The sequence below is a fragment of the Hydra vulgaris genome, chromosome 02 (genome assembly GCF_038396675.1).
Source record: "Hydra vulgaris chromosome 02, alternate assembly HydraT2T_AEP".
NCBI classification, from domain to species: Eukaryota; Metazoa; Cnidaria; class Hydrozoa; order Anthoathecata; family Hydridae; genus Hydra; species Hydra vulgaris.
In genome coordinates, this window is record NC_088921.1 from 5120001 (window position 1) to 5135429 (window position 15429).

Genomic DNA, 15429 nt, shown 5'->3' on the forward strand with positions numbered 1-15429 from the left:
CCGCAAGTGGTTACTCCAAATACTAATCTATATATATATATATATATATATATATATATATATATATATATATATATATATATATATATATATATATATATACATATATATATATACATATATATATATATATATATATATATATATATATATATATATATATATATATATATATATATATATATATATATATATATATATATATATATATATATATACATATATATATATACATAAAATGCCACAAATTTGATGAATTTAAGTTGTTTAATATGAGCAATGTAGTAATGGAAAAATTGCAAATGAATTGTCATCATTTTTAAGTTTTACACATTTGCCTTTCACATTTTGCATTCGGACAATCTGCAATGGGCCCAAGTCCATAGCTATATAAATATTTAGGTTTATATAGCTATGGACTACATGGAACTACAGTTCTACATGGAACTTTATATAAATCAAAAAGTCTAGTAAATTTTCTTGCAATCAGAATACGTTGATTGCTTCCTGTTAATGGAGCAATATTCTCCAATACAAAAACCTCTTTTTTGCTATTCATAAAGCAGTTGTTAGGAATACTACATTTTAAGGTGAAAGTTTCAAATTTTACTGATGTATATTGTGGTCCATTGGTCGCATCTATAAGTGGACCTCTAACATGTTGTTTTAAAAATTCAATATTTTTAAATTGAATGGACTTTTTTACAGGTACATTGATCTTTCTTTCATGTTCACGCTTTACAATCTGTTGTAATGGGTTAGGTGATGTCTGCAGTATATTTCTAATGCATCTATTTGCATTTTTAAATGCAAATGCAGAATATTTTTCAATTGGGCCAAATTTCCTTACATCATTAGCTACATGTATTAGCGAGTGGATATTAGCACTCACAAGATAGTTTCCATATAACATAGCAAAATCAGTAACAAAATTTATAAGTAAAATTTCACAATAAGCAATCTCAAGTGGTGTTGCTTGCCTTTAAAATATTGATAACGAGCTTTATTCCTTTGTGAACCACAAAGTATTTGTTTCATAACAAGAGGACCAACATAAAGAAGGAAAAGACGAAATTATGTGGCTTTAAATAATGCCAAGTATGTTAGTTCTCGAGGGCGACGCTGAAACTCAAATGGGATTTCATTTTTTATGGTCATTATCTTATTAGAGACTCTAGATCTTATATTTACATTAAGCTTATTTACACTCGACGCTTTACCAAATAACTGTTTTAGTATTTTCTTCACTGTACCTATGTATATTTGATGCATAGGGTCAATAACTATCATAGTTATTATATCTAAAAAAGGTATTTGCTCAAGAGGTGTTTCACCATGGTGATGCTCTGGTTGCCGTCTAGCTCTGAAAGATGCATTTGTTCTAATTGTATTAAGGATAAAACTTTTAGCTGGGAGGTCACAAACAAATCCACTAATACGAACATTAAATTGTTTATTTTCAAAAGCAATACCCTCATTGCACAGTTCAAGGCATTCTTTAACAAAATCACTCAGGCATAAATTTAACAAATCAGGTTTTTTAAATCCATGGAATATACCGATTTTAAACACAGATACAGAATTTAAATTGCTTACTTTCCCTAATATTGACATGAATTGGCTTGTGCTGCTTTTACTTATGCTAACACCGTCAATGTTTATTAATACTTCAAGGATACTGCCACTATCCAAAATATCATTTGTCTCTTGAAGTGATTCTATTATTCCTGATCTAATTCCAAAATGGTAATAATAACCTGGAGGAATTTCATGTATCACTACTTTTTCTGTAAGAGTTTTTATTAATGCTTTACGAGTTTTTGGCAATTTATCAGTGAAACATGGATGCCTTCTTAATAACTTTAGTAGTTTCTTGGTTGCTCTTTCAGTTAGAGCTGACTCAACCACCAACGTTGCTAACTCTTGTCTAATATTTACTTCTTCATCACTTGAAAACAAGGCAGCTAGATCTGATGAACCATCTGGAATAGGTGGAGGTATTTGAGGAAGTAGTGTTTGGAGAGGTGGTAATATTGGTAAAGGTGAATCAACTAGTTGATGGAGAGGTACTTCAGTATCTAAACTCTCAAAATCTGCATTACAATTACTTGAGTCTGTATCGGAGTTATGCTCTACTGAAGCTTGCTCTCTGCGATATTTTGTTCTCTTGTAGACTTGTGAGCGCGTTAGTTTATGAAAATTAATTCTCTTGTTCATACTTGCTGCAAAAATAATGTGTCATTTTTATTATCACTATATTGACTGATGTATAATTATATATCTGTATTCAAAGTTTAAACATTACATAATATATAATTCTGGTAACGTTAAAGTAGTTTAACATAACAAAAACTATATATAATTCCAGTATATATATATCAATATATCAATATATAATTCCAAGTAACAAAATTTATATAAACAATATTAATAAAAATATTGCTTTAATCAGACTGAGTTACACTTATTATCAGTGTTTACACAATTAACAATTATAATCAGTATACCGTAATTTAAATACTAAATACAAAAAATAATTAAGAATATAAAATTTAAACCCTAAACGCCTCCATAAACGAGAAATATATATTACTTGTGCAATATATTTTGTTAAAATTTCAAATAATTTAATTTCAAAAAATAAAATAGCACTTAAATATATGTTTTCTCCTCGTAAAATTATAAAATGTAACGCATAGAACTAAATATAAAATTATGCGCATGCGCCTCGAAGCAACATTTCACGCATTTAACAAAAAAATTTTGTATATGAAAAGTTCTGCAGAGAGCTCTACTGGGACTACTCTTTTAAATGAATAAACTGAAAGAAATATTATGTACTTAAAAAATATTATACATTCCTTAAAAAGACAAACTATAGCATAGGGTACATAATTTTCATATAAAAAGTGAAATTGAATCAATATAATACATAATATACACATAGATGCACATAATAAAATTTACCCTTCAATCTACTCTCCCAGCGGAGTTTATTGTAGAGCTCCAAGAGCTCCGCAAGAGCTCATTTTGCTCATAGGGATGTGTGTATATATATAATTTTTACAACATATTTTTACAGATTATTTCCATGTCTGGAAGTTAGCTATCTCAAACACCAAAAAATGCTGGTTCCAAACTATTGCGACATTAACATATGTGGGGAGGGGAAAAGGGTGGAGGATAAGATCTTTTCATATCTATCAAGGATTTCCCATATGGTACATACAATCATTTTGCAAATTTCCAACCTTTTTGTTCATACTTATTTTAACTAAGAATGTTTTGCAAAAAATCATTGTTCAAAAAGGGGCGACTGAATAAGTGCGGATTTCATAACTGCGAACCTGCATAAGTGCGACTGGCATAAGTGCGAACTGGCACAAGCACGAACTGGCATAAGTGCGAATCACTTGCAAAAACTGGCATAAGTGCGAACTGGCACAAGCGCGAATTAGCATAAGTGCGCCGAAAGAATTTGCAAACATTGGCATAAGTGCAAATTGGCATAAGTAGCGAATTGGCAAGTTCGCACTTATGCCAATTCGCACTTATGCCAGTTCGCACTTATGCCAATTCGCACTTATGCCAATGCTTTCAAATTCTTTCGGCGCACTTATGCCAGTTCGCGCTTGTGCCAGTTCGCACTTATGCCAGTTTTTGCAATTGATTCGCACATATGCCAGTTCGCACTTATGCCAGTTCGCACTTATGCCAATGTTTGCAAATTCTTTCGGCGCACTTATTCCAGTTCGCACTTATGCCAGTTCGCACTTATGCCAGTCTTTGCAACTGCTTCGCACTTTTGCCAGTTCGCACTTATGAAATTCGCACTTATTCAGCCTCCTCTTCAAAAATCCTTGAAAAAATTCGTTTTTTAAAATATTCGTGTTCTACTTTTACATATGTACATATATGTATATATATATATATATATATATATATATATATATATATATATATATATATATATATATATATATATATATATATATATATTCATATATATATATATATATATATATATATATATATATATATATATATATATGTATATATATATATATATATATATATATATATATATATATATATATATACATATATATATATATATATATATATATATATATATATATATATATATATATATATATATATATATATATATATATATATATATATATATATTTATATATATATATATATAACACAATGATTTAAAAAAACAAAGATAAAGATCAAATAACAAAAATAATTTTCTCTATTTATTGTGTTCTGCCAATTTATAACATATGACATATCAAGGTCCTGTTTGTTATCTTCATTGAACTGATTGCAGGAGTTAATAAACTTGTGACATATTCCAAATATTAGAGAAGAGTATCTTGAAGTTTTTACAAACTTCAATAGTTTCTCTGTGTATATCAGTGTCGTTGAACCCAAGTTCAACTACAAGGTTTCGTATAGAGTTGCAAAGTTCAAGGATACTTTTCTCCTAATTTAATATATAAAATAATTGTGAAATATGTATTATATGTAGTAACTGTTGTTAATTATGTATCTAGTTATGTCTAATGATATTAGTATTAGCCATCTATTCTACTTACACACACACAGAGACACACACACAGACACACACACACATATATTTATACTGTATTATACATTTTAATTTACGTAAACTTTGTTTTTAGTAAAGACTAGATTTTATAAATGCAGGAAATATATATTAGATATTATTTTACCTTTAACATTTTGTTAACATGATTACCAACAAAACTTTTCCCGTGATATGCTTGTTTTTGTACTCCTAATGAGTTCAGTATTTTATCAAGTTTTTTTACAAGTGATCCAAATGATTTCTTTATATGGTCTGCTTCAAGCAGTATTTTAGTTCTGAGATCTTTGATTAAATATGTTCTCAACTGTATTATTTCGGGTTTAATTACCAATCTAAATTAAATAGTTTTAGTAAATAATAAAAATTAAAGTTGTTACCTGTTCTTTCTTTTTCTTTTCAAAGTGAATCAGGTGACGTTCAAATACTAATTTAATTTTTTCTTCATTTTCAGGGTTAAAAATTATTTGCATTTCAAGTGCTTCTGTTATAACACGTGTTTTATCTTCAAGTGCTTGAATATTTCTTTGAAGTTGATTTATTTGGCGCTGGTGCTCTATATATGCATTAAATTCCTCACTGTCAAGTGTTTGATTGGTTACTGCCATTCGACTTGCAATTTTTATGTCGATTGTGTGACAACAGTCTTCTAACATGTTGAAAAACTTTAAGTATATACCAAGTGAGATTTGTAAAGCAGGAACTCCTATCTAATAGTACAAGAAAGTTTATATTATTATTTACAATTGCATACACCACCATATACATTTACCCCACCAATAACTTGTATTGTATTCTATTGAATAAACGATTACTTGAATTTGCAAAGATTTCCTAATAAATAAAATCAAAATAATGTGAATAATAAATAAAAGCAAGCCACCTGATCAAGTGGCACATTGAACAACCGTTGGTCAATAACATTGTCACATAACTTGGCAAACTTGGGATCTGCACCATGGTTGTTAAATTTTGCTAGAGATAAATCTAGTGTCTTTAGTGATTGCATTTCAATGTTATCGTTAATTGGATTTGACATTTCTTGACTTGTTATGTTGCAAAACAGGCATGAGTGTCTACCTAAAGTAATTGAACAAGTTTGTGTTAAGAAAGCAAAATAAATCATGTTTCATGTATCTGGCCCAGATGAGTTTTTTTAAAGAAATCTGTATTAAATATGTACTTACCATTTGCACCAGTTATTCCATAAATTTCACACAAAGAATTCATAATCACCGAATACAAATACACGAATCTGCTTTTCTCTAAAATTGAACACAATTAAATTATTATACATTTCTTTAAAAAGAAACTGTAATCTATCATAATCCTGACAATTGTGGTAAGAAACCAATAGTTGATGATTTTGTTTATGTCAAATATTGGTTGGATGTTTTGAAATTTTAGTGTGCTTGGATAATTGAATTATTTTGTTGTTTGTAATATGTTCTTGCTTCCAGATCATTTTTTGCAAAAAATCATTTTCTGATGTAAATCTTGTCAATGAAATTTTCAAACTTGTGGTATAATCTTTTGCCTCAAATATATTAAATATTGTTGTATTAGTTTTGACATTAGGCTTTTCCACATTCGCTACTTTATAAAAAATTTTGAACGAATCAACTCTATAGTCACCTCCTGTTTTTATATGGATTTCGTTTTCTTTAATCTTGTTGTATAATAAGAGGTTGTTGCTAAAATTATAACAAGAAAAAATTAACTTTTGTTTTTATAGTATTGCATTTAATTTATTGTAGTATGTTAAAGTATTTTTTAAAAAAAGTTTGTTTGTACCTATCTAGTCTATCTAGTACATTTGTTATATGTCCTTGTAGATTTTCGATATATGCACATGGCAATTCCTTGAGTTCATAAGAACCATTTGAATTTCTTTTTTTAACCATAAATGGAGCGTTTTTAACAATAAGATCATCACATGACCATTTCTTAGCCACATTTCTTTGTTTTACATTAGAAGCACAAAAAGCGCTTCAATGGCTTGATGAAGGAATGAATTTTTTTATTACTGGAGGTGCTGGTTGTGGAAAAAGTTAAATTGTCGAAGAAATTGCTCAAAGTATACAAATTTATAAAACAATACATATTACTGCGAGTACAAGAAAAGCGGCTCATTTGTTAAATGGTGTCACTATACATGCTTTTGCTGGTATAGAAACTGGTGTTAAAAGTTTAGATTATTATAAACGTCACATGCATCCTGACATTAAAAAAATGTGGTTAGAAACCGATGTTTTAATTATTGATGAAATTTCAATGATTAATGCTCAAACATTTGATTTATTACATTTAATTGCTTGTGAAATGAAACAATGTCATGGTGAATTATTTGGCGGTATACAAGTTATTGCTTGTGGTGATTTTTTTCAATTACCACCAGTCAAAGGAGAATTTGTTTTTAAATATAAAATATGGCAACAATACATGACGGAAGTTTTAGTTTTTACTGAATGCTTTAGCCAAAAAGAAGATGCACAATTTTTTGGAGCTTTAAATGAAATACGTTTTGGTCAAGTTTCAGACCAAACTATTGATTATTTTATGACGCGTTGTTTTGAAAAAGATGAAAATTTAAACACTAAATATACAAGATTATTTTTTAGAAATATGGAAGTTGATGTTTATAATCATAAAAAAATGAAGAGTATAAAACAAGAAGGTTATTGGTTTTATGCTAAAGATGTTATTAAAAATTGAAATATACAATGTTCGTTTCAAATTCCAGCAGCTGTTTATCTTAAAATAGGTGCTATTGTTATGCTTGTGAGAAATATCAATGTGGAGGAAGGTTTGTGCAATGGTACTATTGGTACAGACATTTTAATAGAAAATAATGCAGTTTGGGTTAATATGAATAAAAAAGAAGACAAAATTTAATGTGTCAAAGAAGAGATTTTAGATTGCTCTCATGCTATTGTAGGCTCAAGATTTGGTTTACCTTTAAAATTAGCTTTTTCTTTTACTGTTCATAAAGCTCAAGGAAGTACAATGAATAATGCCGTTGTTTAGTTTAATTCAAAGGCTTTTAATAATAGTCTTTATTATATTTCTTTATCACGAGTTTGTAATATTAATGATATTTTTATAATTATTAATAATAAATTAGAATTACGAAAAATATTTAAAAGTATCATTGTTGATTCTGATGTTTTGGAATTTTATAAAAAATACATGTAATTTTTTTTAGATAAAAAATGAAATTTGAATATCAAACTAAGGAAACTAAATTTAGTAATAACAGTATATACACTGAACATTTTTTTTACATCAAAGATGATTATAAAGATGAAGATATTGTGGAAAAATCACAACTTTATTCTGAAACTCAAAGTCCTGATGAATTTGTTTATCACGTAGAACAAAAAACAATGGACGGGTTTGAAACACAAATGAAAAACAGTATTCATTTTGCTGACTTGTTTCAAAATTTTTTAATTGGTTATAATATTGTTACTTTGTGTTGCAAATCTATTGAAAATGGATATTGTAAAATAATGAAATGTTGTTACAATTCACCTGTTTATTTTATAAAACCTTTAGAAGGACCGACTTATTTACGTTTTATTCAAGATGCCAATGTATGAGCTGTTTTTAATGTTTTAAAAAACGATAGCGGATGGAGGTTGATACGTTTATGTAATATTAAAATTAAAACTCTATCCATCTTAAGAGAAAGATCAATGATGAAATTACGAGATTTTGAATTGTCTGGTTTTAAAAGAAAAATGCTCATGACAGATGAAGAAATTAAAAAAAAGAAAAAACGCAACAAAACCTAATACGAAAAAAATTAAAAATTACTAAAACAACGAAGGAAAAGCAAAGAAACAGATGAACAAAAAAAGAGTAAAAACAAAACCTATTACGAGAAAAAGAAACAAATACTTTTGTTTAAAAAACAACAAAAAAGGAGCAAAGAAATTGATGTAGACGAATGGTTTGGTGAATGGTATAGACCTCATTCTATAACACAATGGCAAAATTCGCTAAAAGGTCAATTTTATACTAAACTCTCTTATGAACAAAAAAGAAAAATGTTTTTAGATTATAGTATTTTGTTTGAACCAGGATTATGTTTTTATTCTGCTTTTCTAATCTCTTTGTTGATTCGCCAATGGAATGTGAGCACCATTAAAGAATGGAATAAAAAAGTGTTGGAAACGCGAGTGATTTATATTCGGAAGAAAATATTTTACAACTCCTTTTTGAAGATCAAGATGAGCAAAATATTCTGGCTTGGAAAAACGTTTTACAAAATTTAAAAGAAAAATCTAATAGTATGTCGTTTCAAACTTTGATTGATTTGTGTCACTGTTTTGCTTATGAAAATAATTTTGATCGTATTAACATTAAAATTTTTGCCGTTAACAAAAGTAATACCAAAATTCGTTTGTTGCATTCTAAATTAAAGTCGCAATATAAAAGTAGTCATACAGAATTATTAAAAGTGGTCTACGAAAGTGCAAACATTACCAAAGACGATCAAAATTTTCAAAGAGTTTTTATTAACGACGAGGAAAAAAATAAAGCCAATCAACGGAAAAAAACAAGCAACACTATAAAAATTTGTACTTTTCAAAAAAACAATTCTTTTCATGCTATAAGCATGTTGAATGAAAAATTTTCTGCTGTACATTTTTCTTCTAACAAGTTACGTGTTCTTTTTCAATGTTCAGAATGTGGACAAAAATTTACTACAGAGACACACGAATGTGAAGGTTATTACAAACCGGACAAATTTACATACGAAGATTGCATTAGTCACTATCGTCCGCAAAATTCATTCTTGTGTACTAGTAGAAACTTGTTTCCTTTTTTAATGACATTTGATTGTGAAACGAGTATAAACAAGTCTGAAGAAAATGCCCCTTCCAAAGTCAAACCTTTATCTGAGTTGAGTTATCATTGTCATTCCATCGTCATTCAATGCATTCATAAAACATTAGCAAGAGAATGTTTTGGTTTGGATGAACAAGGTCACGTGATCAGTCAATGGATTTTTTATTACGAAAATACTATTGAAAATTTAGAAAGAAATCCTTTAACCTGTCTACCTGCCTATTTTCAACCAGGAGTTTCTTTACTTTACAAAACACACAGACGTATATTGTGGGAAAAGTTAAATTCGACTCGTGAAAATAGCGAAAAATTAAAAATGGAATTACGAGTTTACGATTTAATAGCTTTAGCAGATACTTTGGTTCGACTTGCTTATGAAAGATGTTTACCGCGTTTTCAAAATTTAAATATATCATCTGAAGAAAGAAATTTAATATGGCAAGAAAAAAATCCTTTATGTTTTATTTGTAGATACCCTGCAGATAAAATACGACAATCTGATATTTATAAAAATAAATTTTCTCGCATGACTCCTCAAGAAATAGAAAGATTAAATCATAATGAATTTCGTATTTACAACGACAAATGAATTCAAGTTGTTAACATCATGTTTCAAAGAGTAGGACGTTTAGAATTGTTCATGTTACCTTGTCATATTCAAAGTTATTTAATCAACAACGATGCTGAAAAAATAAAACAAGATTTATTTTAAGTATCAAGTTTGTTTTACATTTGTTGTGGTGTTGATGTTGATGGTGGAAAAAATTTGAATATCTTCCTGTCACTAACGGTTTGTTGAGTGATTATGTGAGAATAACCAATGGAGAACTTGTAGATTATATGAAACAATTGGCTTCCCTTATCATGACCGATCAACAACTCGAAAACTACTTTGATCAAGAATATATGGACTTGTTAAATGATCCCTACTTTTTAATCAAAATCTTTCGCAAATGTATCAAAGAAATAGGCGGTCAAAATACAGATAACCTCAATTTTTTGTTTCTTTTGAGAAAATTCAAGCAACCCGTTTACGAATTATGGTATCATTCCATGTTGGTTTCTTTTAATAACCAATTTGAAAAAATTTTTAGTTTATCCGATTTTATTCAAGATAAAAAAAATAGAGAAAAAGTTTTGAATAAATGCCATTTTTTTTTTCAACGCTTTTGAAGATTATCTAGTTATTGATCACGATCATTTTTCAGGACGAGTTAATGGATTAGCTCAACAATAATTTAGGCAGATATAGTCAACATTTATCTTGTCCTATTTTTGCTCATAACGCTTCTTTTGATAACCGTATTATGATTGTAGAAGGTTTAAGAAAACTTTTGGATATTCCGTTATACGGTCATTTGGCTGAATCTGAAACAACACCTTTTAACGCTTTTATGAAACATAGCAACATGGAAGATGTTTTTGTTATATCTAAAAAAAGCAAAAGTCAATATTATCTGCATTGGTAAACATATTAAAATTGTGGACAGCTTGAAATTTTTAAACTGTTCTTTAGAACAAGCCAGTAGTACGTTATCTCAAAAAGCTCAAAATCAAATTGTTAACACCATGTTGCATTATTTACGACCTTTTCATCCTGAAATTAATCATTTAACCGACAATCGAGAGTTTAAAAACTGTTTTATTAAAAAAACATTATTTCCTAACTCGCAAATAACAGACGAACTATTAAACATTGAATATAAAACATTACCTCCTATTGAATTATATGCTCAAAACGATTTAATGAAATCTAAAAACATACAAGAAGAAATTAAAAAAATCAAAGAAGCTTATGAAGGTGTTCAAAAATTGTGGAACTTTTTAAATTTAAAAACTTTAAAATCCTTATTGCATATTTATACTGTGCTCGACACAGTAGTATTAGGTTCTGTTATGATTGACTTTGACGAAAGAACATTTGAGTTTACAAAATTTCATATTCTTAACCATGTTAGTATTTTTAGCTATACAAGTAAATTTAATTCTGCCATCAGTTTAATTCCTGTTCAATTTCCTCCGATCGACGAACATCAAAAAATGATTGAAAAGAGTATTCGCCATTAATACAGATTACTTTGAACCTAAAATAAAAGAACTCAAATAAAACAGTGTATTAAGAGGTTGTTTTATTTTTATGGACGAAAATGGTCAATATGGAGGAGCTCAATTAAAACCTTTACCTTTTCACATGAAATATTCTTTTGATTTGAAATGTATTACTTTAGACGATGTGATTCGAAAATATCATCGCGTTAATTTAAACGGTTTCTCAACTAGTGCTTTAGTTTATTGTCAAATTACTATGAAACCAGAGTATCAAGATCAAGTAGGAGGTTTTTCGCCCATGGTAGAAAAAGAAATTATATCCTTACAAGATTATTCTCCAACTGAAATTGTATCTAAACGTTATCCCAAAAACAATGGAACCTATGGTACAGAAAAAGAGAAAACTATTAAATTGGTCATGAAATTAAGTTCGCATAAAACTTGTAAATTTTTAGACACTTTAATATGGCTGACTACATGCTGTGGATGTGTTGTTGAAAAAATTTACAAGGTACTCCCTTTATGGCATTATCCTTTAGCTCAAAAAATGGTAAAAAGAAATATGGAAAAAAGAAAAGAAGCTATTAAAAAGGTGACAAGGTAGTCGATGCTTCTTGCAAATTGCAAATTAACGGATATTACGGAACATTAAGTCAACAAATTGCGCAAAAACTAAATACTTCTTTTATAAATCACGAAGAAAAAGCATTTCAAAACATCATTGAAAATTTTCAAAACATTCGCCATGTTTTAATTCGAGAAGGACAAACGGATGAAAATATTAAATTGTTACTCCCTTTTCATTTTCAAAATGTATTATATGACGGACCCATGTTTATTGGTGATGAACCTGAAAGATATAAATTGGACGTTTTTGAAAAAAAAGTATGTTTAGATTATAACGACACTGTGGATTCTAATTATGACTATTATTTTAAAGAAAATCTTTTCAATTTGATGTCAAAACCAAAAGTATTTTATTTCACGATGAAAACAATCATTATGAAATGAAAGACGTGTTTGAACTTTTAAAAACAAAAGATCATAAAAATGCTCTCATTTTAACAACCAGCAAAAAATGCAAACTCATTAATAAATCTTAACGTATTGTGGCTTCACAAATTTTATTTTATGCTAAACTCAACGTAGGACGTTTTAGTTAGGAATTGGGACAAGTATTAGGAAATCATGGAGCTAAAAAACATTTGGTCGTAACAGATACTGATTCTGGTTGTTTTTTCAATACGCAAAAGAAAAAGAAAAACAATATGCTTTCTTCAACGTTTTGCGAAAAAGTAGAAGAATGGATTTATTTTTCAAAATTTGGCAATCGTTGGATGGATTATTCCAATTATAAAAAAACTCACCCTTTTTATTCCACTCTTTACGCCAAATAAACGGATCATTTTCAAAACGAAATACCTCCTCCTTATTACATAACTTAGGCTTTTGCTATGGGACCTAAATGTTATAATGTTCACAGCGTCAACGGAGACGAAGAAAAAAAAACTATTACAAAAATAGAGCTAAAGGAGTACCCAATTCTAAACTCTTATTTTAAAATTATGTTAACAGCTTTGATATCTTTGCTGCAAAAAAATTGTGTAGATCACTTTCTTTTCCAGTGGTAAAAGAAAATCAACCTATCGAACAAAATAGAATGAGTGTCAATTACAAACAAGTTAAAATACAAACGCACACTATTGGTTTTTTAAAAAGATTTACACAAAAAAATTATGTTTTTGATGACGGAGTCATGACTGAAATTCGAGATCATTATCTTTTGGAACCGATAAGAGAAGCCAATTTAAAAGTTTTACCTGATATGGAAAAATTTTGTAGCGATGAACACATTCAAAATTTACTTCAAATTGAAAAAAATATTGTAAAAAAATCAGAGCGTTATCATGCAATGGCGATGTTTAATCGAAAAGTACCTTTATTATACGATCTTAAAAAGAATATAAATTTGTAATTTTTTTTTTTATGAATAAAAATGGAGTTTTGTTTTTTTGATCAAAAATTAACAACCCTACAACTCGAAAACAAGTTGAAAGAAGTTGGCTTAAAAAATTTTTATTTAGTAGAAAATACAGAAAACGAAGTTCAATATTGTCACGATAAAAAAGGATTTTTTACTTCTCGTATAATTCTAATCACTCTAAACAGACGCGAGTTAATCCCTGAAGCATTTTTAAGTTATTGTACAGAATGTTTACTTGAATATTTGAGTTTTGTATGTCATCTTGGCTGTTATGAAGAAGATTGTGAGCATTGTGAAGATTTTAATAGAATACATTATAATTGTTCTTGTCTTGTAGAGAAAAAAAACGAGTCATAACTTAATAGAGGACACTATATTACTAACAGAATTAGCAGAAAGATTGGCGAACAATTGAAAACGTTGTGGAAGATATTTAAAAGTGCACGAAAATCAACTTGATTTTATTGACGACGATTATAAATATAATTATCCCTGACCCTAACCCTAACCCTAACCCTGACGATTATAAATATCGAAGAAAAAAGTTTTCAAATGTTAAAAAAATGGAATCGTAACGGGAAAAAAGAACAATTACTTTACGCATTGGATAACAAACCAAGAATGGACATTAAAAAAATTATTTTAGACCGTTTTTTGTAAATTTTTTTTGTAAAAAAAAAGGAAATAAATTAAAAAAACTGTTTTTTTTTATTATTATAAAAAATGGAAGAAAAAGAAAAAAAACCTCTTGAACAAAAACTCGAAACTGTAGAACAACCTGCAGAGATACCGTTAGAAAAAAAGATGGTAGATCTATAACCGAAATATTAAACGAAAAAGGTTTTCATGATTTTTATTTAAAAGGAACATAAAAAGAAACTGAACTCAAAGACGAAGAAAGCAATTCACAAGTTAAATTTAATTTTTTTAAACCTACTCAAGATGTATATCCTGAAAATACAATTATTACAGGACCTACAAACAGCGGAAAATCGACTATGGCCAGAGAATTATTACATTGTGGAAAATTTCCTGATGCAGAAATGTTATTTGTGAATCAAATGAGAGAACCTAGCAAATCTCAACACAAAACATGAAAAAATATTATCAGAAAATTTAGATTCAGTAATACAGAGAGCTATTGGTTTTTCAAAAGATAAATACGGTTTTGTGATCATCGTTCATTAAAAGCAATACTTTTATTTGATGATATTAGTGCTTTTTGCTTAAAAAGTCAACAATATACTAGCGCATGTTCTAGCGGATCTCATCAAGGAGTAGGTACCATTACCATTTTTCATTCCGTACCTTCTAAAGCAAGTCAATGTTGGAACAATTTAGTGTCTCATTACAAATGTATTATTTCTTTTGATAACAACAGCGAGATTGAAAAAATATTTAAAAATGATTTTCCTTCAACCGGCAAAATGCATCATCACGTTATAAGCGATTTATTAAATAAAGAAACTTCCAATCAACACGGACATTTGGCTTTATTTTAAAGAAACTCATTTGTTCCACGCTTGAGAACGCAGATTACGAGTAAGGAACAAAAAGTATTTATTCCAGTAGACGCTGAAGGTAAATTGGACTTTGATTATAAAGACATGAGCGTTAACAAAAAAATTGTAACTTTTCAATCCTTTCCCTATGTAAAAGCGCCAAATTTAAAAAATCATTATTATCTCAAATCTCATCACAACAACTATAATCAAGAGAAGGAGAATAAACCCGACGAAGAAGATAAAAACGATATAAATAAAGAAAAAGAAAATCCGATAAAAAAAAGCAAATGGAGTGAAAGCGAAAGAGCAACACAAGTACTCGAAGAAATTAAAAGACAAAATCCATATGGATTGTGCGAATCTTCAGACGAATCTTCAAACGAATCTTCAGACGGTAGACCCAGTTCTGATTC